The 27,379-nt window shown below is 43.0% G+C and overlaps 1 long non-coding RNA gene across 1 annotated transcript; it reads right to left on the bottom strand.

The window, feature by feature from the left end:
* Positions 1-1,341: 1,341 nt before the first annotated feature.
* Positions 1,342-17,386, bottom strand: LOC137230977 (uncharacterized). The gene is made up of 7 exons (XR_010946329.1): positions 16,913-17,386; positions 13,878-14,101; positions 12,046-12,159; positions 10,386-11,222; positions 8,872-9,117; positions 2,437-2,517; positions 1,342-1,355 (listed from the first exon to the last, which is right to left on the bottom strand). It is a non-coding gene; the product is annotated as an uncharacterized lncRNA (long non-coding RNA).
* Positions 17,387-27,379: the final 9,993 nt, after the last annotated feature.

Genomic DNA, 27,379 nt, shown 5'->3' with positions numbered 1-27,379 from the left:
ATCTCAGCTCGCTTGCTGCAGATGGCAGTGTCATGATGGCAGAGTTAGAGAGGGGTGTCCTGCTGGGCTGTGGGCTGTCTGTGAAATGGCTACTCAGTTCAGAACTGTCTGAGCCAATTCCTTGAGCCTCAAGGTCATGACCAAGGGGCTCAGCCCAACTATAGGGTTGACATTCATTCTAGCAACGTTCTTTCCTGCCCCCTTAGACACTCCTGCTGACTCCCTCCTACTCAAAAGTCCAACAAGAATCAGGTAATCTGTGTTCTTTGTGAATATCTTTGTAATTTGAGGTCTTTGTCTGTTGTGATTAACCGTTGTTAGGCGTGAACTCTACGTTTGTAAGGAATTGCGTATACTCCAGAATTTGCATCAACCTGGTTGGTTTGGCCAAAGAGGTATTTTTACCCACTACATCCCTGTCGGGTCCTGCAACTTTCAGGGCACAGGTTCTTAGCCTTTGTTTTGAGGACTCTGGAAATCCCCCCAAAATGCACATACACACACAAATTGTAAACATACGTGTCTCTTTTTAGGGAGACCAGCTTTCATAAAATTATCAGAAGTCTGAGATCCGACAAGTAGTAAGAGTCGCTATTTTAGCTGAAGGAAATCTTCTGGAGCATCCTTTGTCCTTTTCAGGTAGATTTCCCACTTTGAATTTTAGATGGAACTTCATCAGAGGGTGGCCACATCAGGCAAGCTTTGGAGTCACATAGCCTTGATTCTGGCTTAGACCCTGGCTCTACATTTCCTGACTGTGCGAGCTTAGACATGCCACTTCTGTATGCCTCACATCCTCATTTAGACAACAGATAAAACGGGGAAGATATCACCTACTTTGTTATGCTATTGTGGGAATTAAATGAGAATATATATAAATCTTGTGGTACATCTGGCATTTGCTTGCTGTTCAATCAACTGTAGCTAGCAGTGGCAGGAGTCACGTGGAACTCGTGTCTCTAGAGCATGTGGGGTGATGCCCAATGTCATGTGTCTTCTGCCTGGCTGCAGTTTAAACCTATATCCTGTCTTTATCTAATCACTGAGTCGTCAGCTGCCATTTCATGTTCTTCATAAGCATCAACACGGTTTACCCACCACTCTTAAGAAATGTCACATTCCCGTCCTCTAGCACACCTCTTATGGGAAAAAGAGTGATACTAACTGGCATTAAACTCCTGGAATCCCATTTTACAAGTGTTACTTTCTTCAGAAAAATCACAGTTTACTAATTTTAACGATTCTTCAAAAGGGGATATATAATGTGTATTTTAGCTAGGGATATTTTTTTCTTACCTTTATGTGCAATAACTTACTTCATCTTCTAGCACATAGTAAGTACTGGTCAATATTTGCTGAATGAATGAAAAAGTAAATCTTAAACTAAAAACAAGGGACGTATGCATGAGAACATTAGCTCTTTTCCTAGTCATTCTCTCGTCCATCCTTATTCCCCCATACTTCTTCTCTAAAGACCCCCACAAGCACGACTCACCTTGGAAACTACGGAAAAGGATGGCTCTATTTGAGGACATGTATCATCCTGGTATCATATGCTGCTTTTCATTGTGGGATTCGAGGCCAACAGTATCCAATCTCCGTCTCTCTTTTTAAAACTGATATTTCTGTAGCAAGTGTAAAATCATCCTAAATGGGGAACCCCATTTTTTATTTTTATACTAGAGATGACAGTTTTTTGAGATTGGCCAAAAGAAATTTTTGAAGAGAGAATGCACTCAGTTAAAAAGCTGTGTTTATGAAACTGTCGTGCACGCTAAATGTGATGCGCTGGAAAAACAGGATGGTAAATTTCACTCTGCACCCATGAGATCTATATCTCAACTCTATGGATAAATACTATTCAAGGGTATGTAAAAATTCCTCCTGTATATATGCATTTTTGTGGGTCTAGCTCATCGCCTAATCCACAGAAGTTACTTAATAAATATTTGTTGAATGGATGGTTCATATTATATTTTTATTATAATATAAATAACTTATTATTTATATCATTCCAATAAGGAAAGTATAGTAGTTCTCCATGTAATATCTTTATGGACATATATTTCTGAAGCTCAGCTGACTGATAAACCATTAAAACAAAGTATCTTCTACATCTCTTTTCTATGACAGATAGAAATTTTAGAGAAGATGGGTGTAAGGCTGTTGAGTGAGCGTGCATTGCTGTTCAGTGTGTTAGCAGTAGAGTTTCGCCATTACACCCATTCAGATAGAACAATACTTAAGAAGCCAACAGCAGTCTTGTGGGCGTGCCCCCTTCCCTGTTTCTCTCAACCTTACATTTTTCATAAGAGAAATAACAAGCAGAATCAGAATGGCACTGGCCTGCCTGACTTAGGGCTCAGACCATGTAAGTGCGGCAGCACATTCAGCAAGAAGTCTCTGGAGCCTCTTGTCACAGGTGGGGAGACTTACCTGAGAAGTTAGGGGAAAGGTAGCTGTGTGGCCAGAAGAGCTCCCTCTAGCAGCCAGTTTCCTCGTGAGGCGTAATTGCATCTGCGTCATTGGCATCCGGGAGGCAGTGGTTATGTGGGAGAACCATAGAAATAGGGAGGTCACGAGAGTGAAAGGTAATGAAACAGAAAGACATTATTCCCCAAAGGAACTGTATCTTTCTTTCCTCTTTCCTTTATTGCTACCCCAAGCTCTGTGTTCACCTTTGATTACTCAGAACTCTATCTCAGGTGTGTTTTCCCACATCCCCACCGATGCTGCTCTTTCATCCTCCTTGTCTTACAAAAGCACCTAAGCAAACACATGGCATCGGTCCTTCCTTACCTTACATTTCTTTTAGCGATTGAGAAAAAGTAATCAACATTTATCGGGCATCTATAGGGGCCAGGTAATTTTACTCACTCTCCAACTCAGCAGGTTTTAGATGAGGAAAAATAAGTATGAGGAAGTTAAGTAACTTATCCAGAGCTGCCACCTAAGTGGTGAAACTGGGTTTGAAACCCTTGGCTGTCAAGCCTCTGCATTTCTCCATGGTCCTCAGGACGGATAGAAAATCCCGAGAAACTGAATACAAGGATATGCTTGGAGATACAGAGCATTCAGTTTGAAGATTTACGTTTTTACTTCCTTGAATTTCTTCTTTACACAGACTCACACGGAGAGGCTCTCATCTGTGTACCCGTATATGTGAGTTTAAGCCTTCTCCCATCTTCCTACTCAGACAACAGCAAAGGTTCCATTTCACAGTTGTGGAGATCAGGGTCTATGACTGCGCTTCTGGTGTCGGGCAGACCAAGACTGTCATGGGAGGTGAAAAAGTAGAAGAGGGGTGTATCGTGGTGCCAGACCAAAGAGTTGTGTGTGACCGAATACTGGAGCACTTTGGTTTTCCTCTTGCCCATGTTGGTGTTCGGAGTCACTGTGCTTGAGTTTGAATTTAACTCAATAATATAACCCATTTGGGGGTTCCTTTTTCTTTTTTTTTTTTTTTTCTTTTTTTTTTGTGGTACACGGGCCTCTCACTGTTCTGGCCTCTCCCGTTGTGGAGCACAGGCTCCGGACGCGCAGCCTCAGCGGCCACGGCTCACGGGCCCAGCCGCTCCGCAGCACGTGGGATCCTCCTGGACCGGGGCACGAACCCACGTCCCCTGCATTGGCAGGTGGACTCTCAACCACTGTGCCACCAGAGAAGCCCTGGGGGTTCCTTTTTCAAGTAGCTTCATTCATTGTTGAAGTGCCTGTGCTCCCGTCTTGATAATCTCTCAAATTCCTTTCTCCTCAACCTCACTCCCTGCCACTCTTCTCTACTGAGTTTGAATCCCTGGTACAGGATAGTACACTGAATGCCAGGTGTAAGTCAACAGGTATCTCTGTGAAAATCAGGAAAAACAAAAGCTTACCACTTCCCAGTACTTGTTAAAACATCCCGAAACAGGGCTTCCCTGGTGGCGCAGTGGTTGAGAGTCCGCCTGCCGATGCAGGGGACACGGGTTCGTGCCCCGGTCCGGGAAGATCCCATATGCCGCGGAGCGGCTGGGCCCGTGAGCCGTGGCCGCTGAGCCTGCGCGTCCGGAGCCTGTGCTCCGCAACGGGAGAGGCCACAACAGTGAGAGGCCCGCGTACCACAAAAAAACAAACAAAAAAACAAACAAAAAACCATCGCGAAACAGCTTGTGGGCTGGTGCCAAGGTCAAGGAGGTGAGCCCACACTTGTGATCAGTCAAATGGGAATGTTGGGGTTTCTTGGCTGGATGTGTGTCAATATCACTGTGTATAGAAGATGTCTGTCTGCTGTACCAGCGTTTGCCATCACACTAAACCATCAATTTAAAGACTGACTAATGTCCTGAGCACATTTGTCTTTACAAGAAGTTCCTTGCTTCAGGGGCAGATGAATTTTTGTCTATGATTCTTTGGTCTCCTGTTTCCTTTCCTGGTCTCTCCCTGATCACCTCCTGTCTCCTTCATGCCTCTCTGCACCTCTGCACGAGGAATTGTACTCTCTCCTTGCCCGTTGGCAACATCAGCATACATGCAGTGCCTCGTACACCATCCGTCTTCCCTGCTAAAGTGGACATTCCACGCAGACCTGTTTTCCCACTCATATATAATTCATCTGCCAAGTACATGGCTTGCATAAACTAGGCATTCAGTAAATGTTTGTTGAATGAATGCAAGGTAGAATGAATAGACACGCACATTAGTTTATTTTGCTGCGTGTTTGGCTTCACTGAACCATTTGGATTTTTTTCTTTTCAGTGTCATTCATTCTTACTGCCTTTCTGCCTTCCTCAGTCAATATTTATTGAGAGTCTTTGCTGTGTCAGTCACTGGGCTGTATGTCAGCATGAGTGAGACATGGTCCCTACCTCCTTGGAAGGTCCAGAGTGTGTTGTACTGATTATGTTGGTTCTGAGTCAGGCAGCCATACTTGATGAATCACCGGCCACGGGGAGTGGAGCCTTGACGTGGCTGTTTGTGAGAGGATGCAGAGGAGGAAGACATCATCCCGACCTTGAGACTCTCACAGCTCATAGGGTAGTGAACAAATAAAGACATGAAATATATAGGATAATATATGCCCAGCAGTAGGAAATGGTGGGGTATGATAGAAATGGCTGGGGTGTCCTGCAGAGGTAAAATAATAAAATTTTCTCCCTGGTACAAAATCTCCTTGATACTTTATACAGTACATAATTTATATAACAAATATTTTTTCTGTACTACTATGTGCTTGACATTATGCCAGGGCTGGGCACATGGCAATGCAAAGGAAAAGCGTGAAACTTGCTTCTAGGAAGGTGCAAGCCAAAACACAAAATGGAAGTAAGGATGAGTGAGCAGAAGTGAGAGTGAGAGAGAAGAAAGGAGGGATGGGGATGGGAAGAAAGAGACCAAATCTAAGAGCTCCTGGTCAGTCCCCTTCTTTTAGGTCCAAAGAATTCCAAAGGTGGGGCCTTTAAACTCAGGAATGTTAGCTTTCTCCCTTAGACGTTTTTTTTCGAGAAAGAGCTTGACACTTTTGAGGTGACAGAATGTGAATTTAAAAAAATAGAAATAGGAGAAATGTCTAAATAACTCCAGCAGTCTAAGCTATTGGAGGCTAGTTTATTTCCAGGTGACTTAACTCTGACCTAAGATTTCCAAAGAATTTTCAGATTTAGCCGTCTCTACTATCCATACACTATCAACCATTTGAACAAAGTTTTAAGTCTGTTTCTACTTTCACAGTGACTATGATCATTAGATCTTGTGTTCATTTAGTGCATATTTGGGGTTTTTTTTGTTTTTTTTTTTAACTTTTTATTTCATATTGGAGTATAGTTGATTAACAATGTTGTGATAGTTTCAGGTGTACAGCAAAGTGATTCAGTTATATATGTACGTGTATCTATTCTTTTTCAAATTCTTTTCCCGCTTGGGTTTTTACAGAATATTGAGCAGAGTTCCCTGTGTTGGACAGTAGGTCCTCGTTGGTTCTCCATTTTAAATATAGCAGCGTGTACACGTCAATCCCAAACTCCCTAACTATCCCTTCTCCCCACCCGTCCCTCCCTGGTAACCGTAAGTTCATTCTCTGAGTCTGTGAGTCTGTTTCTGTTTTGTAAATAAGTTCTTTTGTATCATTTCTTTTTAGATTCTGCATATAAGCGGTATCATACGATATTTCTCTTTCTCTGTCTGACTTACTTCACTCAGTATGACAATCTCTAGGTCCATCCATGTTACAGCAAATGACATTATTTCATTCAGGTGCATATTTATTTGGTACTTACCATGTGCCAGGCAGCGTCCTAGGCCCTAGGAATCCATCAGCCCCTATTCATTGACCCTGTGCTGGCATCAATAATTTTGACTTTCCTTTTATAAGGTATATTTCAAGGAGCCTCTGGAAGGGTCTTTAGACTATTTTTTGTTAAAAGGATTCATCATGCATGTGTGTGATTTGGTTGTAATCATTAAAGGGAATATGGAGCAGAGCTGAATAACATAGAAACTCTAAAATGAAAACAATTTGAGAATTTCCAAAAGCATGTCCCCTTGAATAATCCTAAATCAACACTCTATCAGGCTCCCGTGAGGAAGGCAAGAGAGGCTCAAAGGACAGTTACCCTCTGTACTATCACAGGAAGAAGGGTGGTTTCTTTTAAACGTTGACCTCATGCTTAATATGCCTTGGGCACAAGGCTAGACACTTTGCATGCATTATTTCATTCAGTTCTCCCAATAACCTTGTGGAATGGGTGTTCTTATTAACCCCATTTTACGGGTAAGGCAGTTGGCGCTCTGAGTGACTAAGGCAGTCACCCGAGACAATACCCCTAATAAAGAGGACAGAGAACACTTAAATCCAGATTCAGTGACTTCCAACACTTGCCTTAGGTAGAAATCTCTTTCCGAATATTCTTATTATGACTTAGAGCCATTTCTTGGTGAGTCTAAGAAGCTCTTCTCTATCTGAAGACTGAAGGAGGGATTAATTTGGTGTTGGATTTTGTCTTCTAAAAACCTTTGGGATTTCTTAGAGGATGCTATCACCTGCCATTTCTTGGCCTGCCACACATAAGGACATGCTAGAGGGTCCCTCTTCAACTCAGCTGTCTCTGCTCTTGGCTTTTAGTTTTCATGAAAATGACTGGACACATTCCTCTTATTCCACTCATACCCAAGGCCAGAGAGACATTCTACTGGCTTTTGTCAGTAATATTTCCTAACAGTTGTTATCAGTATCTGTTCCAGGGTCTTCATTCCACCTTCCCTTTCTTGTGTGTGTTTGTTATATTATTTCTTATAGTAATTACATTATGTTAATATATTACAATTATAACACAAATATTTTAAAATTCAAAAATTGTATATTTTAATCATTAAGAACCAATGCTCAGAGAATGTCCTTACCAGTTGGTTTTAGTAATTAAAGAATATAAGGCACAAGATCAAATAACAAGTAGCTTCTAATTTGAAAAGTATCCAAATGGTAGCCCAGGGACCCAAAGGCAGCTCATACCAGGTCTGAACAGTCCATCTTATATGGCTCAGGTACAGGACTGCCTAAAGGCAGGGAACTGGATTAATCACGGTCATAGAATTTTACAAGTTAAAGGAGCATTTGCTATCCAACCTCTGCATTGTACAGAAGGAACTGAATTCTGGAAAGGTTAGTGGTTTGCCCAGAGTCAAACAGGAAGGTAGAACAGCATCTAAAGCAGTGATTCTCAGACTTTTTAATCTATAGATAAAAAGGAGATTGTTACAATACAGACTCTTGAATCACAGTCTCAGAGAATCTGATTCAGATTCTCATACCGGAATCTGTATGATTAATAAGCCTCCTGGGTGATTTGGTGGCTGGTGGTCCTGAGACCACACTTTTAAGGAACACTGCTCTGGAATCTAGGCCTCATGACTCTCAGTCCAGTTTCTTCCCAAAGGACTAGGCCGCCTCCCCACATTAAAAAACATTCCAGGGCTTCCTTGGTGGTGCAGTGGTTGAGAGTCCGCCTGCCGATGCAGGGGACACGGGTTTGTGCCCCGGTCCGGGAGGATCCCACATGCCGCGGAGCGGCTGGGCCCGTGAGCCATGGCCGCTGGGCCTGCGCGTCTGGAGCCTGTGCTCCACAACGGGAGAGGCCACAGCAGTGAGAGGCCCACGTACCGCAAAAAAAAAAACAAGCAAAAAGAAACCATTCCAAACAAGACATAAGACTCTTGGTGATTCACATTAGGACTCTTCTTTCCTAACTCAACAGTTAATTCCTGAAAGCATCACTCATTGAGTAGTTTTCTTTCACTCACTCCGTCAGCGCCTCTGATGTGCCAGGTGCCAGAGATACAAAGATTAAAACACAACTCCACCTCCAAGGAACCCATCCACAGCAGGAGTTGTAGCTACCGTTTCCTGAGCCCGTTATTTTATTTTATTTTTTGACTGGGCCACGTGGCATGTAGGATCTTAGTTCCCCAACCAGGGATCAAACTGACGTCCCCCGCATTGGAAGCAAGGAGTCTTAACCACTGGACCACCAGGGAAGTCCTGTGAGCCCATCAGTTATCCATCCTTCATAGAGCTTATCTCATTCCTTACGTTTAGGTAAGCCTGTACAGAATAACAACATGATCTGGGAGTTGTTTGTATATATAGAATCATGCATATTCTCTGAAATTTGTTCTTCACCCTTAATACATATTTGAAGTATTTCTCTCTGTTCTTTATATATGCTAGTCTTCATAATGGCTACAGAGTATTTTCCAATATTGATGTATTTAACCATTCGCATATAGGCGGATATTAAATTGCTTCTATTGTCTCCTATTGCAAATAGTGCCATGATGGATTCCAAAGTAAGTCTTTTTATCCCCATTTTACAGAGGAGGAGATAGAAGAAAGTTGGTTACCTTGTCCAAGGTCTCACAATGGCAGAATTAGGATTCAAACTGAGGCTTGTCTGTCTCAAAGATCACAGAGTTACTTCCTTTTCACTATTACACCTTTTAGTAATTGCAGTAGAATGGGGTAAGTGCTGGACGAGGTGGGTACTGTTGGACTCCTAAAACCCAGCTGCTGATAGGACCTTGGGGTCTTCAGGGAAATGATGTTTGAGCAGAATTTAGGAGTCTTCTGGGCAGAGGGAGAAAGCCAGCCTAGAAGGAGATATAGGTTTATTGCAAAATAATCAGTCACACGTTATCACCTACTAAAGGAAACCTATAATACACACTTGTGGGGAGATTCACAGCAAAAAAGACGTGATATTCGCACACTGGGACCTTACAGCACGATGGGGTGTGTGTGTGTGTGTGTGAGAAAATACTAGAACAACAAACTAGTGAGCATGGTATAAATAAACACCCACCTCATTTGGCAGCCTCGTCAGAGCCCTGGAAATGAGTGGGCCATGGGGTCCTGTCTGCAAGGCGTGTCAAAGAAACGTGCCCTCTGAACAACTCGGTTTCCTCCTCTGAAATGAAGGAAGTACTGTCTAGTCCCTGCCTACTTGTCAGGGATGTTGCAAAGCTTGGTTAATTTCTGTAACTGTTTTGAGCTCCTCCAAGGTGTGTGTTCTCTAAATAGGAAGTATTAGTAGCAGCCATCAGAACCCAGATGAAACTGAACTGCAGTTCTCTGAGAAGAAACCAGAAATGCCCACAAGGCCTAAAGCCCACCCTGGGTCCGTCACATTGACCCTCCTTTAAAAGGGAGCCTGGGTCTCCCATAGGGCATCGCCGGAGCTCTCAAGTGCGAAAATTCAGGAGACCCACTGGATTTTCTAACATTTAATTTCCCAGCTGATTGCTGTGATTTAAGGGCCCATCTGGCACAGCCCGTTTGTGGGGTATGTGTGTGCAGGGAAGTGGGACTCTAGTAAAGGCAGAGATCTAACAGAGAAAAAGAACACGCAGAGTGGAGCCAGGCCATGTTGGAGCCCTTGGCTAAGATGTTTAAATAGGCATTTCATCGTATTAGTGTTAGTGAGGCCAATAGGCCATATGTTGTAAGAAAGGCAGTTAGGGTGCCCGCGTTCCTCTTACTCAGGGCTTTTATGTTCTCTTAGTGAGGATTTGGTGGTGCCTTTGTCTGCCAGGGGTCTAGGGGGAGCTGTGAACAAGCTCAGGAGAAAATCCAGCTCTGGGTTTCAGCAGCAACATATGAACATCTCTACCCGCAAACTCATGGGAACTAAGCAGATGCTGGGAGACGCACACCTACACTCCCGCACAGGGATAGTGGGGATCGTTTAGGACAGGGGGTGCCCTGGAGCTCATGGTCCCCTTACTCCCATTCCCCGCAAAGAGCGGGGGATGGAGGAAGCCATATGTCAGTGCTCATATCCTCATGGCCCCTTCAGCGTAACTGCAGTTCCAAATCAAGCCACAGGCAAGTGGATCTCATAAGCACTAATAGGACTTACAGATGTGCAGAAACCGACGTTGTGATGCTCAGCTGAACTCCTGGATGGAATTTCTCGTAATTTTCCAGTACCCAGGGGATCCTATGTAAACCTGGTCCAGACAGAGTTTTTATTGTATCTTATTTCTGAGCTCCAACCGGGCCTTCCCTCTGGAGGTCAAGCCTCTCGGTCTCCTTGAAAATTCCGATCTGAAAGGTAGAGTCTCCTGATTCCTGTGGTCACCACTTCTGCTGGGGCTCCAGGTCCACAAGGAAAAGTCATCAGCGACTTGATCTTAATCCTTCGCTGCCTGTGCACAGGTCACTGAAAAACATCTGGCAGCCCCGACCCTTCGTGTCCGTTTGCCAAATGTATTGAAGCGGGGAAGAACTGGCGAGTCCATCTGTGGTCCTCCGTGGTGACGGAGGGATGGGCTAGGTAAAGGTCTGACTCTGGGAGGACCTGTGAGCCCTGTCCATGTTGCTCAGTCAGAAGGATCGCTGACCTCTCTTCCCTGGTTGGAAGATTTGCACCTTTACAGGCTGTGAGGCTGAGTTCTTGGGGCTGAGGCTAGGAAAACGTCCTCTCTCACACCTCAGAAATGTGAAAATAAAGTTGGCGCCCCTACAGGTTGGAATCAATACCTAATTCCCTTGGGAGATTCCCACCCTGCCTCTTGGGAAGCTGGATTCCATAGCCCACAGTGTGGAGTTTGGCAGAGAAAGATCGGTAGGAGTGAGGAAGGCTTTGATGTGGTCCCCTTAGGCTTCTGCTTCTGGAAAGGGACTTTTCCTTTAATTACTTGGACCACAGACAAAAGTTTCGCCTTCTTGAAGGGATAGACGTCCATTAGCGAACCTAGGAAATACAGGGAGACCTCGTTTACAATGACGGAGCTTCCTCAGGGCCTAAGGATGTCTGGTAAACTCTGTGACTGAGTGCCCTAAAGAAAGGGCAAGTCTCCTGATTTCAGGTCCTGTTTCATCACAGATGTCTAACCTCCTAGCACCAGGGAGCTTGGCCAAGTCAACGAGGTAGGAGGGAAAACATCCATATCTCAACGTTGTCTTCTCCTTGCCCCTGTTTGCCCTCACCTAGCACCAGGAACCTTCCAAGCTTCCCAGGAGAAATGGTAATGCCAGTCTGGACCAGCTGCATTGCCCAGAGAGAGGTCTTTGTTATAAAATGCATCATCGCACATAGATTCTGTGGAGAACTAAATTAGAATAAATGGATTTGGCGTCCCGGGCTGCACAGAAATTGCTCTTTGTCATGATTTTCCTTGCCTTCAACAGAGACTTACCTGTCAGGAGGTTTGCACCTCTCAGTGATTGAGGGAAGAGGATGGGAATTGTTTTGCCATTTTTTCTACCTTATTCTAGTAACTTAGAGAGTACTCTAAAGATTGTGTGAATAAAATATGTAAGACCTATTACATGTAAGATAAAAATTCAACCTGAATTCCTTTTTTATTAGCTAGAATGTCCAGAAATAATATAATAATAACAATTATACTTTACAGGAATTAAAAACTTTATCACATAGAGGCTGCTGAATAGCTAGCTCTTCCCACTGTCACAAGGAAGACAATGCAAGAGGATTTGGGGGTCAGTCAGGAGTGGCAAATACTTAGTATATGTTTCATCATCATCCTCCTTCTCCCAGGGCAGTGATAACTTACTAACGCTTGGAAAACTCTTTCCTACTGCGATCAGGCAGGATTTCAGAGTCCTTCTCGGTTTGTACTCCAGACACCTTCTACCAGTCAGTCAGAATTGGCACAAGGGGTTTCATTCTTAAAAAAATAAAGATAGAAAAAGGTGTCATCTTGAGTTTTTCATGGCATCATTAAAATGTTTCAAGAAGGGATTTTGGACTAGATCGGTGGCTTTTGCCAGCCTTTTCTGTTTACCAATCATTGAGACGGGATTCAAGACTCGACTTTCCACTTACCCCACCCATTCTTGTCTGCCACCCCAAAAATATCACACCAAAAGAAATGGGAAATATGATCGTGCTTTTATGAGCCATCCATGAGGTGATGTCTGGTCCATATTAAATGTCAGAAATAAATTATTTATGTGAGAAGAAAACACAGAGGTGTCATTATATTATGGATATTAATCCTGCCCAAGAAGAGCAGCTTAACCACCTTGAGTCCCCCTGAGGGACACTAGGAGTTTTTCAGTTGTCCTTTAATAACCACCCGCCTTGGGAATATATAGAAAATATGTCAACATTTTGCATAGGACACTGTACACTTGATGCCCTCTCTTCAAATCTTGAACTCATCCTCTCCTCGTTGCTGCCCCGTGTGTGAAAACAAATAAAAGTTCAGCAAGCACTAACAATTACACAGGGAAATGGATGGACTTTAGTCTGGGTGTAGATATGCTAAAAGCATTTTGTAGACTCAGGTGACCTGTTGTCTGTCGCTCCCGATCAGAGCTATAGGACCACACAGTTGGATTGGCTTGACTAGAACACGCTGCTAGAGACCTTTCTCAAACTTAGTTGACCTCTGACATCAACCTCCTATACGAGTGTGTTGGTTTATTCTTTGGGCTTTACCAAGATGGCAGCTGCTAGAGTACATGTGGCCTAGGTCTCCTGTATTGGGGGATTATACGTGATACAAATGCCTGACTAACAAGTAAAGCGGAGTGAGAGAAGGGGCACCATGAAATTCCTTCAGCCTGACCTAGGACCCTCTCACCAGTTTCGGGGCAGGGAGGAGAGTCTTAATTCTGATGCTGTCATTACAATAATAGATGAGCTTTGGAAAGACGCTTAACTTTCCTCTCTGTCAGCTCTCTGCCACAACATGGAGTAATAATATCAACTAGACTTACTGATGTGTAGAGTATTTTGCAATCTGAAGCATTAGCTCATATAAGATGGAGAGGCCAAACATTCTGTTCCTTACCCTGTGTGCGGAGTGTAAGACTGAATTTCAGGGTGGACTAGGGAAGGTCAGTTTACAAAATGTGAAAAAGATGTGGTCTTTGACCTCAAGGCTAGAGGTGAGAGATTTGGATGACAAGTGTGTGTGTGTGCATGTGTGTATACATATATTTGTATATAGGTGTGTGTGTGTTTATATAAACGCGCACAGATATGTACCTATACCCATGTTAAATTAGAAGTTGCATTACTTTATACTTTGAGAGGTGTCTCTGGGCAGCATTTTAGTTTGCCAGCCACTGTTAATATGGCTGTTTTTCTTTCTGCATCTCAAAGGACAGACTCCTTAAAGATTTTCCAATATGATGTGAAAAACCATATTTTTATCTGAATGCTATCTGAATTGACTTTGTATGCATCTGATGCAGTCTTTCTTCCAGACTAGCCTGGCTGTGTTGATCATTTGTTTACTGGTATCTTTCCTTTTTCCACAAAGGACTGGCAGGGTTGGAGGGAGGGCAGGTGGTGCTGTAATAAGAGGTATCTAACATGTTTTCTGTTCTTTGGGGCATTTGAGAAAGCAGTAAGCCAACTTATAAAGGAAAGCACTTCTTTGGCAATCTAGATGGAAGAGAATCCTTCACTGCAGGACTAGGTGTTGCGTTGATCTTGTAAATTAGTTCTTCCTGTCTTTGATGCTCTAGGATCATGCAGCGTCCCAGCAAATATGTCTTCACATTAGGGCAAGACAGTCCTCTTGTTTCCAGCAGGCAGGACAAATAGCCAACAGGCGACAAGGCAGGGTTTCCTGGGATTTGGGCTACTGCAGCTTCCTGGACAAATGAAAAAATGCAGGTGTCACTGCCCTGCCCCCAGGCCAGGCGGGTCACAGGGCAATTGCCCAGTTGCCCGCTGGGAGAGGCCCACCCTGCTCTTTTCCCTGCAGGTTCATTTTTCATGTTGATTGAGTCATGATGCCTCTGTGGCACAGAACATCTGAGGATATGCCTCGTAGGGAAAAGGTCAGAAAGGACGCCAACGATCTCCCCTTCCCTAAAATCTAGGGCTCACTTGCATGGAGTCGTTTGTAAAGGATGGGCCAGCAGGGCTCGTTGCAGGGCTCTGTCTTTCTCTGCGAATGGCAGGAGCAAACCCTCCATCTTGCTAGCTTCAGGGTTGCCTGGCTGCCTTATTTCAACTGAGGCAGCACAGCTTGCTTTAGCTTTGAAGTGTGAAAACCAAATACAGGTTGGCAAAGGGAAGAGATGGAAGCTGCATAGCCTTGTTGGAGCATGAAGGCACACACTCAGCTCTATGCACCACATGCAGGAACTTTTCCCATCTCCTTAGCAATTCCTTATCCCATGGGCACCCCTGAGAATTGTGATTGAAAACAGCAGCGGGCCTGGTTGGTTGCCCCTCACTGGGGCTCTTCGGTTGTAGCTGGTGGGCAGATGCTGTGAATTTCTCTAATTTGGGAAGGGACCCGTAGTCCCCTTCCAACTCTCTGGTGTGTGTCTTCCTAATCTGCTCATGACAGTGAGGCAGGGACACACCCACACACCCCCACACACACACACACACACACACACACACACACACACACACACAGACTTGACTGACTTGTCCCAGCACCCTGAGCCATGATTTTGGCTATTATCTCCCCCTTCTGTGTCCTAGAGAAGATTTTAGAAATTCTAATACACGAGGCTGAGAAAGGAAAATATTGGCTTCTACAGTACAAACATCTCTGTCCTGAAAGAAAATGTTAATTTTCCCCTAAATCAAATGTTGACATATATTGGCCGCTGCTGAAGATGTGTCACTGTGGGAGAAGGTCTCTGCTCCAGAGCATGGATATCGGGCCGGGGTCTGTCCTCTGAAACGCTAGCTGGTTTAGAATCTAAACAGGTTTGGTTCAGAGGTTTTATGAATCGTTGCAGTTAGTTTTCAAAAAGCTGATCTCTCTGGGACACCCTCCTGAGCAGGGAAGCAGGGAGCCAGGGGTCCACTCTGTGCAGCACACTCTTTTCTGCAGAAGCCTGGGCCCCTCCTGGGCGTCTGCAGTGATGCCGGCGCTGCTTACCTCTGCCCAGGGATACAGGATTTTAACCGGAGATATGGGAGGGGGGGAAAAGGCCAGCAGAGTGGCGAAAGGATGGAACGCACAGGCAAAGGGAAATTTCCAGTGCTTTACCTGCCCCTTTCCCCACTGCCCCCAAAACACACAGTCTAAATATTCTTCTTTGTTCAACACCTATGTTTTTAAAATTCCAAATTAAGTTTCCCCACCCACTCTCTCCCTCCAACTAGACATACACACGCGCGCGCACCCTTTTCACTTGTTAAGTTTGAAAGATGATATATACAACCAGCATGCTTTGCCAGTCTGCACGGTGAAGGCCAAGATTAATGCAGAAGGTTGGTGCAACGTTGCCGCAGAGCAACGTGATCAGAATACAAGATGAAGCACAGGGGGAAAGGCCAAGAAATATGTCTGTGCTTGGAGTTTACACAAGTCTCCTTAGCAACTTGTCTGAATTTATTTTTCCCTTAATGTGTGTGGGTTTCTTCCAAACGCAGAGTGAAAGGGGAGTGAAAGAAAGAGTCCCCTCTTTCTCTTCCCTGAGGGCGGAATCCTTGAGTTGGTGAGGGAGCCTTTCTCCCCCTTACCAGCGCCTGCCCACCCCTCCCCTCCCCCATCTAGGTAGCTCTGATCCTTTGCATTGTGACTCTGTGGACAGTTGGTGGCTTTCCAGAAATTCCCATCCCCGTGGGGGATGATGGGACCTGTTTCTGATGGCCACAGCTGTGCAGGTTTCTGCCACAGCCTCCCGCTGCTGGTGCCTGCTCTCGTGTGTGGCATCTGCGGAAAGGTGCCTGTTTACACGCCAGCGTGTTGTAAAATAAGGGAGAAACAGCATAGCTCCTTTCCTCTCAACTGTGTCTTTTATTTTTCTGTCTTGCTCGTTTCCCTTTCTGTCTTTCATCACCTCCTGACACACACACGCACACGCGCGCGCACACACACACACACACACATACACACACACACGCGGTCCTGTAATTCTAATTAGAAGATGAATATAAAGCTTTTAGAAAAAAACCTGACTCTTAGGAATGTGATACGTTGGATTTTATGTGACCGGGCTTGCTTCAGGGGAGACAGCCGTAAATACTGCAGTGGTTTTCCCTACAATTGCTGTACCTGGAAATAACTCTAGGGAAGTACAGTTGCTGCCTCGTTGGAGCCGATGTTGAATATAAATCTTAATATTTCTTCTTCTTGCCCCCTCCCCTTTTAGAGTCAGGGGAAAAGGAAAAAGAGAAACCTAGCCAAAAAGCCGTTAAGGTTTCATTCTGGCTTCTTTACAAACAGATGTTGCTTGTCATTCTGTTGGTGTTAAGTAGGCACCAGATTGGACCAAGCGGCAGTGTGTGTGTGTGTGTGCGTGTGTGCGTGTGCGTGTGTGTGTGTGTGAAAGAGAGAGAAGCAGAAGAAGGAGGGAGGGTGGGAGAGAGAGAGAGAGGCTTGGAGGAGAGAGAAAGAGTGTGTTGGGGGTGTGTAGAGGGCTGGAAGGCAAAACCAGATCGATTTGGGGAAAAGTTGAGAGCAAGAAGTAGTAGGTAATATAGATTCATACCTGTTTTTTCTTTCCAAACTTCAATTTGACGGAGACTTTATAAAATCATATTCCATTTGGTTGATTTTTGTTGTTCCAGAGGAAGGGGGAAATGTGGAAATCAGTAGGTGTGGAGAGCCCTGGATGAGACAAGCTAAGCTCTCCTGGAGTGAAACGCAGAGAGAGGGTTGGCAGGCTCTCCCTGGGTGAACCTCTGCCCTGGAGTAAGGCAGAAGGTCTCTGTTTCAGCTGAACTTAGCTTCTTGTGTCTGATGGGTGCTTCTTTTTGTAAGTATCATTGTGGAGGCTCCAGGCTCTTTTGTACTTTTCCCAGAACAAGAATCCCCTTGTTACACAGCCAAGGTTCCAAGGAAACACAGACTCTTTACCTATTGCATATCTCCTTTCCTGCAGGATCCAAGTGATCTGATCCTCAGTATTCCCCCTAGCCACCCTGTACCCTCACTTCATTTGGAGCTTTCTAATCCAATTGTGGTAGAACAAGAGCGAAACATAGCTTTGAACATAAAAGTGTTAAAGTTGCCTGGCATATAGAAAGCTTTGTGCAGCCTATAATTCGTTTATATTCAAGAAATGACAGACATCCGATTTTTTAAAAACATGTGTCTCGTGTTTCCATACCAGAATCAGGGTCTTCTGTGTTTTTTAAAATGTTAATTCTCGTAAAAGCCTTTTTGGCTTTATTAACAATATAGCTAGAAAGGAATTTGCAGGCTGGCACCCTTGCTTGTATTTTAAAAAGCAAGAAAAATTGTCATCCTGAGCAAACTTAACGCTTTCAAAAGTGAAAGCGACCTCCTTAGCCAGTTGCACACGAAACAACTTGTTACTGGCAGCCCCTCTCTCTTTTGTTTCCTCGGGTGTGTCAAAAGCAAATTTGCCTCCAACTTCTCACTCTTAAATAGTCGGTCCCTGTTATACATCTGTTGTAAGTGAACACTTGGTGGGTTTAAGATCGTTTTTAAATTACCCCCTCCCAAAAAAAGCACACTACTCAAATTATCTGAGGGCATCTTTTGTTTTCATCCCATCTATTTTATTCTATCACGCCATTTTTCATGTCTTTGTTCTTTAGCCGACCTAGCCACACTTTCATTTTTCATTTGACGTAAAATATTTATTTATTTTTTTAATACAGGGAGTATGTAGTAGGAAGGTTATAAATATCGGTTCCTAATTTTCCCTCTGCCCGAAAGGAACGCGAACACCATGGCGTTGCTTTGCCAGTCTCCTCCCTCCCCTGCTCCCTTCTGGTCAGTTTTTCCTGGGGAGAGAAGAATTCCTTCTACCTAAGCTAGATGGCTCTGGTGCCGGAAGCCTCTGTCTGTCTGCACGGGGTGCTTGAGGGACACTCGCACCCTGGAGGCTGGTGTCCTGGTGGCCAGGTCGCAGGTGGAGAAAATGTGCTGTGATGCGTGGCACCCGTGAATTACTCTTGGAGGAGCACTTGCTGGATGTGCCTCTTTTGTTGAGGTGATTGGATCTTTCTACAAAGAGCAGGGGCTGCAGAGGGTGAGAGAAAAGACATCAGGAGAACTGGAAAGCCATAGGGAGACCAATACTAGCTGTTTCTCCTGCTTCGCGATGTCGGGTTAATGCCAGGGATAGATTTGAGTTCTCCCTCTGTCTCTTTCCTCCTTTCTTCCTTTCTCTCTCTCTCTCTCTCTCTCTCTCTCTCTCTCCCCCTTTCTCCCTCTCTCTCTCTCTCTCTCCCCCCCTCTCTCTGCCTCTCTCTCTGCCGCCCCCCGCCCTTCTGCCTGCCCTTCCTCCTTCTCTTTCTTCCTTCCTCCTGTCCTCCCTCCTTCCTTCCCTCCCTCCCTCCCTTCCTTCTTTCCTTCCTCTCTCTCCATCTCTCACTTTCTGTTTCTCACTTTCTGTTTAATTCTCTCTCCTTTTTCTCTCTCTGTCTCTTTGTCTCTTTCTCCTCCCTCCCTCTCTTTCTCTCTTTCTTTCATAACAGGTTGTTCAGTTGAATTGCTCTTTCCCCCCAGGACAAAGGAGGTGTGCTGAGATTCTGTACAAGGGATACCTCTTTTAAAGAGAAGGAGGGTGGAAGGGCAGGGGATCTGTCTGTCGGTGTCGTTCTGCTGACATCACCGTGGATTTGGTGTTCAAGTCCACAGCCAGGCAAAACTCAAGTACATTTTCCCTTTTGCGAGCAGCTGCACAGTGAGTTTTCCTTCCACTAGTAAAGGAACAATGAAGGAAAAGCAAACCCTGCATCTAAAACCTGGCCAATGAAAGACCGCTGGAATGGAAGCCAAGAAGCCCGCTGGGGTGGAGGGGGACAGACTCCTAAATCCACCACAATCAGATATTTTACTTCTATTTTAGCGGCCCCATCAGCAGAGAGAAATAATGACTCCCGAATCATTTCTGAATCAAAAAGTTAAAACAGTGTCTCAGTGATGCTACGTCATGCCAGGTAATGATTGCCCAACTTGATTATACCTTAACCCTGCTTAATTATTGATAGCCTATCTCTTAATCATGTTTAGCGAATGAGCAGTTTGATATAAAACATTGGAATCTGGGAGGATTCCGAGACGTCGCATTCCTATTTGATCACTTTTCTGGTAAAATCGTTCTCAAGAGTCATCGGTAGCCAGGGAAATTCCAGGAAAAATGTGAAAGTGACTTATTTGCAGAACCTTTTTATCATGTGTAGTTCTGGAAATGAAGAAACCATAATGCTGCCCAGTGTTTTTCTAGAATTACTTTTATTTCCGTTTTTTTGGTGTGTTCCTTTTTACTTTCATTTTGGCATGAATTCTAGTTCAGCTTTATAAAAGAGTTGGGTGACAAAAAGAAACAAACCAAGCAAAAAATCTTGATCCGTTTAAAATAATTTTATTTTCCAGACGCAGGCAAATGGTTTGAAGATGCTGGCCTAGCAAGATGGCAACAGGTTTACAAAAACAGGATTCACAAGAAGGTCCTTTTTTCAGGTAATTATATTTTCCTATAATTTCTCCAAACCTTCCATTTCCTCAAGTATTACAAGTTTTTAGGGCATGCTTGAATCATTTAATTATGAAGAATAACTACTTTAAGCTTGATTTTTGACAATAGCAACCAGTTTTATAATATTTGTAGCCAACGAGCAGATTATTCAATTCTGTGGAGCTCAGAAAAATATTTTGAAAGTTATTGCTTAACTGTGCTTATTTCTTTTGACAACGATTTAGGCAAACCTCATTTGAAACCATCAGGCGCCGTTCTTAAACTCTGTGGCTATCTTTAGTAATTGTACTTAGAAATATAAGTATTAGAGGATTATCTCTAAAAAGCCTAACATGTGCTCTGAATTCCTGGAAGATATGGCTTATAGAAGTTGCATAATAACGGGTGCTTTATAACATAATAATGGCATAATAGTTGATGTTTTAACTTTAGTCCTAGATTAGTACTACATACAGTATGTAGACATATTTTATACAACTATGCTTACACAGGTCCAGTGACTAGGATTTGAGCTCCGCTATCGTGATATAAGTAGCTTCCTTTCAGTGTTATTGGAGGACTTTGTGCTACGTAAATATGTTTAATAACACAAATGATATATTTGCTTGATAAATTACCTTACCCTACTTTTGCCATTGTTTATAGGTATTTGCCTACCTTTTCCAAGTTAATTATTAGTGTTACTATCTAAGGTAGCCCCACAGAATCTTGCTTAAGAAAGCAGGACAAACTTTCCTCTGAAAAGAACCCTTATTATTCTACTCAACACAAAGATGGTTCTTGAAGGAGGTATTCAATTGATATTTGGGAAAATGTCTATTCCCAAATAAACCATTCATCTACTAGGTCGGTATCTAACTTTCTCTTTTCTCTGCCACCTGGGCATCTTCTGATTTCTCTTTTATTTTCTAAAATTAAAACTCTGGATTGTTTGGAAATTAACACTACAAACCCTTCAGAATGAATAACTTTTCTCTGTCCTGTATTTTCCACACACATACACACAAAGACACAGAGAAGCGCCCAGTTGAAACACGGCATTGAGCTCCTTGTTATGGACTTGGAGGTGCAGAGTTACAAAGGTGATGCTTCTTGAATGATTCAGTGTAACTCTGACAGATCTTCATCCGTTGCTAACAAATATTGCATTCTGTCTTTTTAATAAATGATAACAGTTCTCGTCACTTTGGGAGCCTGAGCCTATTCCTTTGTACATTAATAAGAGCTCCTGTGTCACACACATTCCAGCCATCCTTAACAGTGTGCAAAGTGCCCATCCTCAAATACCTCTGGCCCTATGACCTTGTCAGGGAGATCAAAGCAAAATAAGAGGCTTGGAGTTTATTTTAAAACCTTTTGTTCTATAAAGGAAATGAACATTTTAAAATAACAGAAAGTCCAAACCATTTTGAGGTAACTGGTTTGGATCCTCCTTGCTTCCACTTGGGACTGTTGTTTCTTTGAATCTAAAAGTCCAGCCATGGAGCTGCAACGAAATTCTCGGTCTTGGCAACCTTCACAGCACCAGTGAACTCTGAGCAGTGATGCTTGTGGCTCCATCGTGATTAAACAGGCAGACAATGAAGTGTCTATGAACCATTGCCTCCTCTTCCCTATTTGTCCCACTGTTGGTTTCCTGTTCTCTCGCTTCCACCTTTTAAGTTGTATACATCGGGGCCTGCTCTTTTCTCTGAATAATTCTCAAATTCAGCTGTGTTTTTTTGTTATTAGGAGAGCCTCCCAGATTCTTGAGGTAGGAATGAATGTTCCTCTGTCACGGCAAAGATCTTTTTTTTTTGAGAACCAGCATCTACGGTCATTGCTAACAAAAGTTGAAAAGGTCTCTTTCTAGGTCCTACAAAGAGATGGAGGCGTATGTTTTTCCCCACATCTAGGGAGATGGATGATTTTGCTTTCCATCATTTGTCCTTGAAGTACTCACGCTTCAGACTCTGTCCTAAATAAAATTCACAAAAGGAGACATTAATGAAAGTACATTGTCTTGGCTACTCCTTTACTCGTAGAACACTGATTATGAAGAAAGGATGTTATGCTGACAAACAAAATCCTTTTATGAGAAGTCCTTAGAAATAGAGTCATTCCCACAACCTGGGACAGTTTTGAGGGGAGCAACTATACAATTTCTTTTCTGGTTCAGATTTTATAAAATATGCCGAGACTTGCTCATTGTTGGTGTTTGGACCAAGAACAGGGGCGGAGTGAGGGTGAAATACAAACTTTTCCTCACGATGAATCTTCCAATTTAATATAACTGGAAATCTCTAGAATAATTTTCAGGAAATACTAACAAGCCCATAGGCGGTGCTTGCTAGTTTATTACAGCTGTCTGCCAGAACGCAAATAAAAAAGGAAAAATTCACCATCTTTTTTTCATGTAATTACAGGTATTTAAAAGAATGAACTTGCACTTGGGTTCTCCAGTGTTTCTCTCTTTCTCTCCCTACAACTGAAAGACTTTTCTTTATTCTGCTCATTTGCCATCACTATGCTCCGTGTGTGTGTTAAGGCCTGAATAAATGAGTCTTCTGTAATATTAAACAGTAAAATGATGAGGTTTACCTGAAGCCCGTTGTGTCTGTGGAATAAGTGAAAACAGGGAAGTATGTGGGGGAGAACCTAGAAGATGCTGCTTAACGTTTGCCCTTTTAAGAGCGGGATGAAGTCTTCCCGTTTCTGGCGTGAAATGATAGAATTGCAGAACCTTTGGTTGGACTAATGGTGTTAACGTTTCATTTTCAGACATGTCAGACACCCACACGAGAGAGATCCTAAGGCCTGTTGCCACAAACCCGTAGATCCGAACTTGTGATGATAGCCCACACAAGCTTGTGTCTATAGGTATGTGTCTGTGGGCAATCTCACAGGCCGCGGGCTTTGCCTGTCTGCCATCAAAGTCCCTTCCAATTCTTTGATTCTCCTTCTCTTCTCCTTAGTTTCCTCTAAGAGGGGTAGACATGGAAAGAGGGGCTGGTGCGGAGGAAGGAGATCTTTTGTCCTGAAATGGATGAGGCTCTCCAATGATTAATTTATAGGCTCGCCCTCAGTTCCCTTCTTTCTTCTAACTGCTCTCAGCTGTCAGACAAAGAGCCTGGGCTCACAGGTGAGGCAGCAGGAATGGGGGTGACTCAGACAACTTCCTATTGAGTGGTGAGTAAATAGATATATACACGAGGGTTTGTTTTGTTTTCTGTGAGCCTGACATTGTTTTCAAAGTTATCTGATCTTTTTTGGAAAGTGACAGAGACTTGTTTACAAGACCCAGTTCACCCTGGTGTGGGTTGTATCAGTACCTTGTAGTAAGTCTTCCTTTCCCATTGTTCTCCAAGTGCCGTCAAATCAGCCCTTGCCTTTAAAAATAAAATTAATGAGGGGAATGGATGTGCTTAACTGTTTATACTTCTGGACATACCCAGCAATGTAAGAAAAAGAACTTTTATAAAAAAGAAATGGCTCGTTCAAGTCCAGCTTCATATTTGTCCAGAGCTGTTTTATAACTCTTCACCATGCTTAAAAGGCTGGAATGAAAATAATTTTATCCCCTTGCCTCTTAAATGTCACCATTGTGCCAGGATTGGAAAGCCAAACTGACTCCAGATCAAAGCAAAATTGGCTATATTTGTCTCATTCCAACAATGTGAGCTGAAGAGTCTGTAAACAGAACCCAGGGTGAAAAGTTGATCAGATCTGGATGACTCTGAAACTTTTGCATTCCCTTTTGGTCAAACATAGTACCAGGAGTTCCCTTAAGGCTTTTTTTTTTTTTTTTTTTTTTGGTGAAGCCTCTTCTAATAAAAAAGAGTCAATATGAAGTAGTTATTAACATCAGCAAAAGGTTTGAAATTCAGATGGATACATTTTTTTCACTAAATGCTGTCTCCTCATAAGAGCCGCACTGTTCACGGGTAGCTAGAGCTTTCTTCTATCAAGCATGTAAAAATGAAATTTTGTATGTCGGAATTAGGAAGGCCCAGATACAGGTGACATTGTTTAAAGACGTCTTGGAGAATACCAAGCTCTGCAAATGCTACACCCTGAGGATGTTGTGTGTATGCGTTTGCTCTGCAAAGCATTGAGGAGGGTGGTCTGTAGATCTTGACTTCCAGCTTACTGAGAACTTGTTGCTTCGTTCTGGAATGATGGAACATTACATCCAGAAGAAAAAGTCTGTCCCCATTGGTGTGTATCATGTATAATTCTTTGCCCAAGGCCTTTATCTGCCCATTAAGCAAACAGTCTACTCGGTTGCTTTTATACACCTCTTTGAAGTGGTCGACTCGGAATGGATAAGCTGCTAGCAAATTAAACCTGTACCTTCCCTGGATAAACACTTAGGTTTGATGAAGGCAAAATCGTGTATCTACTCATCATCCCTTTAACCTGCTATTAAATGTGCTACCAGTGGGACCAACAGAGCTCATGAATCTAGGGGATGCTGAGCAGCCTGAATTCCCTACACAGGGACGACATTAAGACTGCAGGGTGACCAGTAGGTGACTTTTTTTTTTTTTTTGCGGTACGCGGGCCTCTCACTGTTGTGGCCTCTCCCGTTGCGGAGCACAGGCTCCGGACGCGCAGGCTCAGCGGCCATGGCTCACGGGCCCAGCCGCTCCGCGGCATGTGGGATCTTCCCGGACCGGGGCACGAACCCGTGTCCCCTGCATCGGCAGGCGGACTCTCAACCACTGCGCCACCAGGGAAGCCCCAGATCGTTTCTTTTAAGGGTTTTTTTTAAACCCAGTCATTACCCTAAGAAAAAAGATTATGCAGAGCAGTCCATCTTTTCAAAGTTTCTAAAAGGCCTAGGACATGATTATTTGATTCACCTGGCTAGAAAATATTCTAGTGGAAAGCCCAAAGCCCCTGGACACTGGTCACAAGAAACAGGATATTAAATATTTTACAGGATGATGAAATTCAGTATTTTTCCCTTCTTCCATGTTCGTGAATGAGTGGTTCTGTAGCTATTAATTATTCCCTTGGGACTCCCTCAGAGTGGACCAGATATGTTACAGGAAGCTGCAGAAAGTTAAATAACTTCAGGTTTTCCTCAGAAAGACTCTAAAATATATATTCAGTAGTCATTATTGCTTGGGGATGTAGAGAGAATGGGTATAAAACAAACTAGTTTTATTAAAACTCTCAAATTATTAAAAATATATTTATGAAGCTGTAACACGAGATTATAATTCAGATTTGTTTTTCTTTAACAGAAAAAAATAATTATTATTCCAAGAATCGTGTTTGATAAAGCAGTTCACCCTTTATCACCAGAGTTTGGAGAGAGTAGGGGGAACTGGTGTTTAATTTTGAAAGGGTTTCTTGTTTGTGTTTCAAAATTAATAAATGGATTTCTCTTCATGGGAAGAAACTGATACGTATAGGACAAAATTAACTTTGAGTTTTAAGTTAATATGATTTCTTACTTTTCAGTGTGCTTACCAGTCATTCCCCAACATTTGTTAGGTACTCTAGATCTTTGCTGACTGTGTTATTTAACTTCATCAGATGTCACCTAGCCTCTCTAGTTGAGATTTTAAAAGTTTCTTAGGCCTGTAATAGTGCTGAAATTTTACAGAGCAGTCAATAGGAATGACTCTCCAAATCTGCAGACTTATTAACACCTAACATGTTACTCAATAAAGTATGAGTTGGAATAAAGCCACTTTTTTACTTCGCTGGAGCCATATGGCCAGACACATTATAGGATGCATCCACTCGTTCATTCAGCAAACCTTTATGAATGCTTACTATGTGTTCAGTACTTTGCTAGAGGGTGAAGACATTACTCTGACTTCAAAAAACTGATTATCTGGTCAGGAGTCCCTTTGCAGAATTGCTTGTTGGCCATACCAACGCAGACTTCAATGAATCATGTTTTAATCATAACGTTTGTCCAACTTCCAAACAGATCAATACAGAATATGTTTACTAGTGGGGAGTCCCTGCTTTTCTGTAATCTCAGACACTCATGGCATTGTTCAAGATTCACCCTCCCTTCATTTGGAAAGATTGCTGCTGGTAGCACTTAAAAACCTCAGTGTTCAATAGTCTGAGGGTCTGTCTGTCTGTATTCAGAATACCTTTAAAATATGTTTTTTAAAGTTAAAAGAGTAAAATAGATTCTCTATACCTAAAGGTATATAACTACTGTTCTCCTATAAATGCTATTTATTTTATTTTTTTACTTTCCCTTTTCAATAAGACCTTTTATGACATCACTCCATATCATAATTGCATGTTGTTATTACATGCCTACAAATATTTACACTAATTATGTAATGAGCCATAATTGCACTAATACATGATAATGGGCTAAAATCAGTGTAAATAAACAAGGAAATTCACACAACTAAAAGAGCAGGGTGTTGAAAACCATTAGTATTCTAAGAGCAACATCTTTTTATCTTTGACCCCTAGAAGAAGAAGGTACATGGAGAAAGATGAATGTTTCCATTTCCAGATATTTAAAAGCTCTGTAAGCTATATGTTTATACTCATATACTAGTGTTCTAGTACACTGAAACTTAACCTCTCTTTGTTGTATCTTCTTTTGCTTTCTCTTACCTGCCCCTCCACTGCCTTGTTTCCCATTTATAAGAGTTATATCCTGACTGTGTTTATAGAATCAGGCAAAAGGTCAGTGCAAGGAAATGAATTATATTTTCTTTTAGTGCCCCAGTGGATATTAAATCATATGCATAAGTGAGTATCTAAAAGGCAGGGGACTTGGAGTTACTTCTTGAATTTCCATATGAGATCCAGGACTTAAGGCATACTTGTCAGGTTGAATTCAGTCATTCTACAGTTTTCCCCCCTCTGGAATCTTGATAGCAAATCCACCTTCCTATGATTGAAGTTACAGTGTAAATGGAAGAACAGGGGACCTGGCATAAAAATAAAAATTGCCTAGCCTTTAACCTTAGGTTCATTTATACTCCCACTTTATTCTTTCGTTCATACATGTTTGTTTTCATGAACATGTTTTTAAGTCTCTACTATGTGCCAGGTAGTAGACATGCAGGTGGTACCAGATTTGCAAAGGTGAGTAGTGCAGCCTCATCTTCACATAGCTCAGGGTCTAGTGAAGGAGACAGATAAGTGATAATGCAGTGGTGTTAGGGCTAGATTAGAAATGTGTGTGTGAAATTATGAGATAATCAGAGAAAGAACTCTTTGAATTGAGGCTTGAAGGATGAAGGAGTTTGCTTGGTAAAAGTAACGTCCCAGTCTTTCCCCCAAACCAGGTAGCATTGATTGAAGAGAGGCAGCCTCCTCAAAAAAGCAGCCTTACTCCCCGATTGCTGCGTGAGGGAATAGGGTTGGAAAAATTGGAAAAATGATCCTTCGCCAAGTTAGTTGAGTAACATGAAGAAACACCAGCTCTTCAGCATTTGCATCTGTCTTTTGAACGCAATCAGCATGATAGAATTATCACTCTTTGATTCCCTGTGCCCTCAGACACCCCTCCATCTTATACGGTTA

The sequence above is a fragment of the Pseudorca crassidens genome, chromosome 9 (assembly GCF_039906515.1).
Source record: "Pseudorca crassidens isolate mPseCra1 chromosome 9, mPseCra1.hap1, whole genome shotgun sequence".
In the NCBI taxonomy this organism is placed as follows: domain Eukaryota; kingdom Metazoa; phylum Chordata; class Mammalia; order Artiodactyla; family Delphinidae; genus Pseudorca; species Pseudorca crassidens.
Note: the sequence above shows the minus strand (reverse complement) of the source record. Positions and strands in the feature narration are given on the sequence as shown.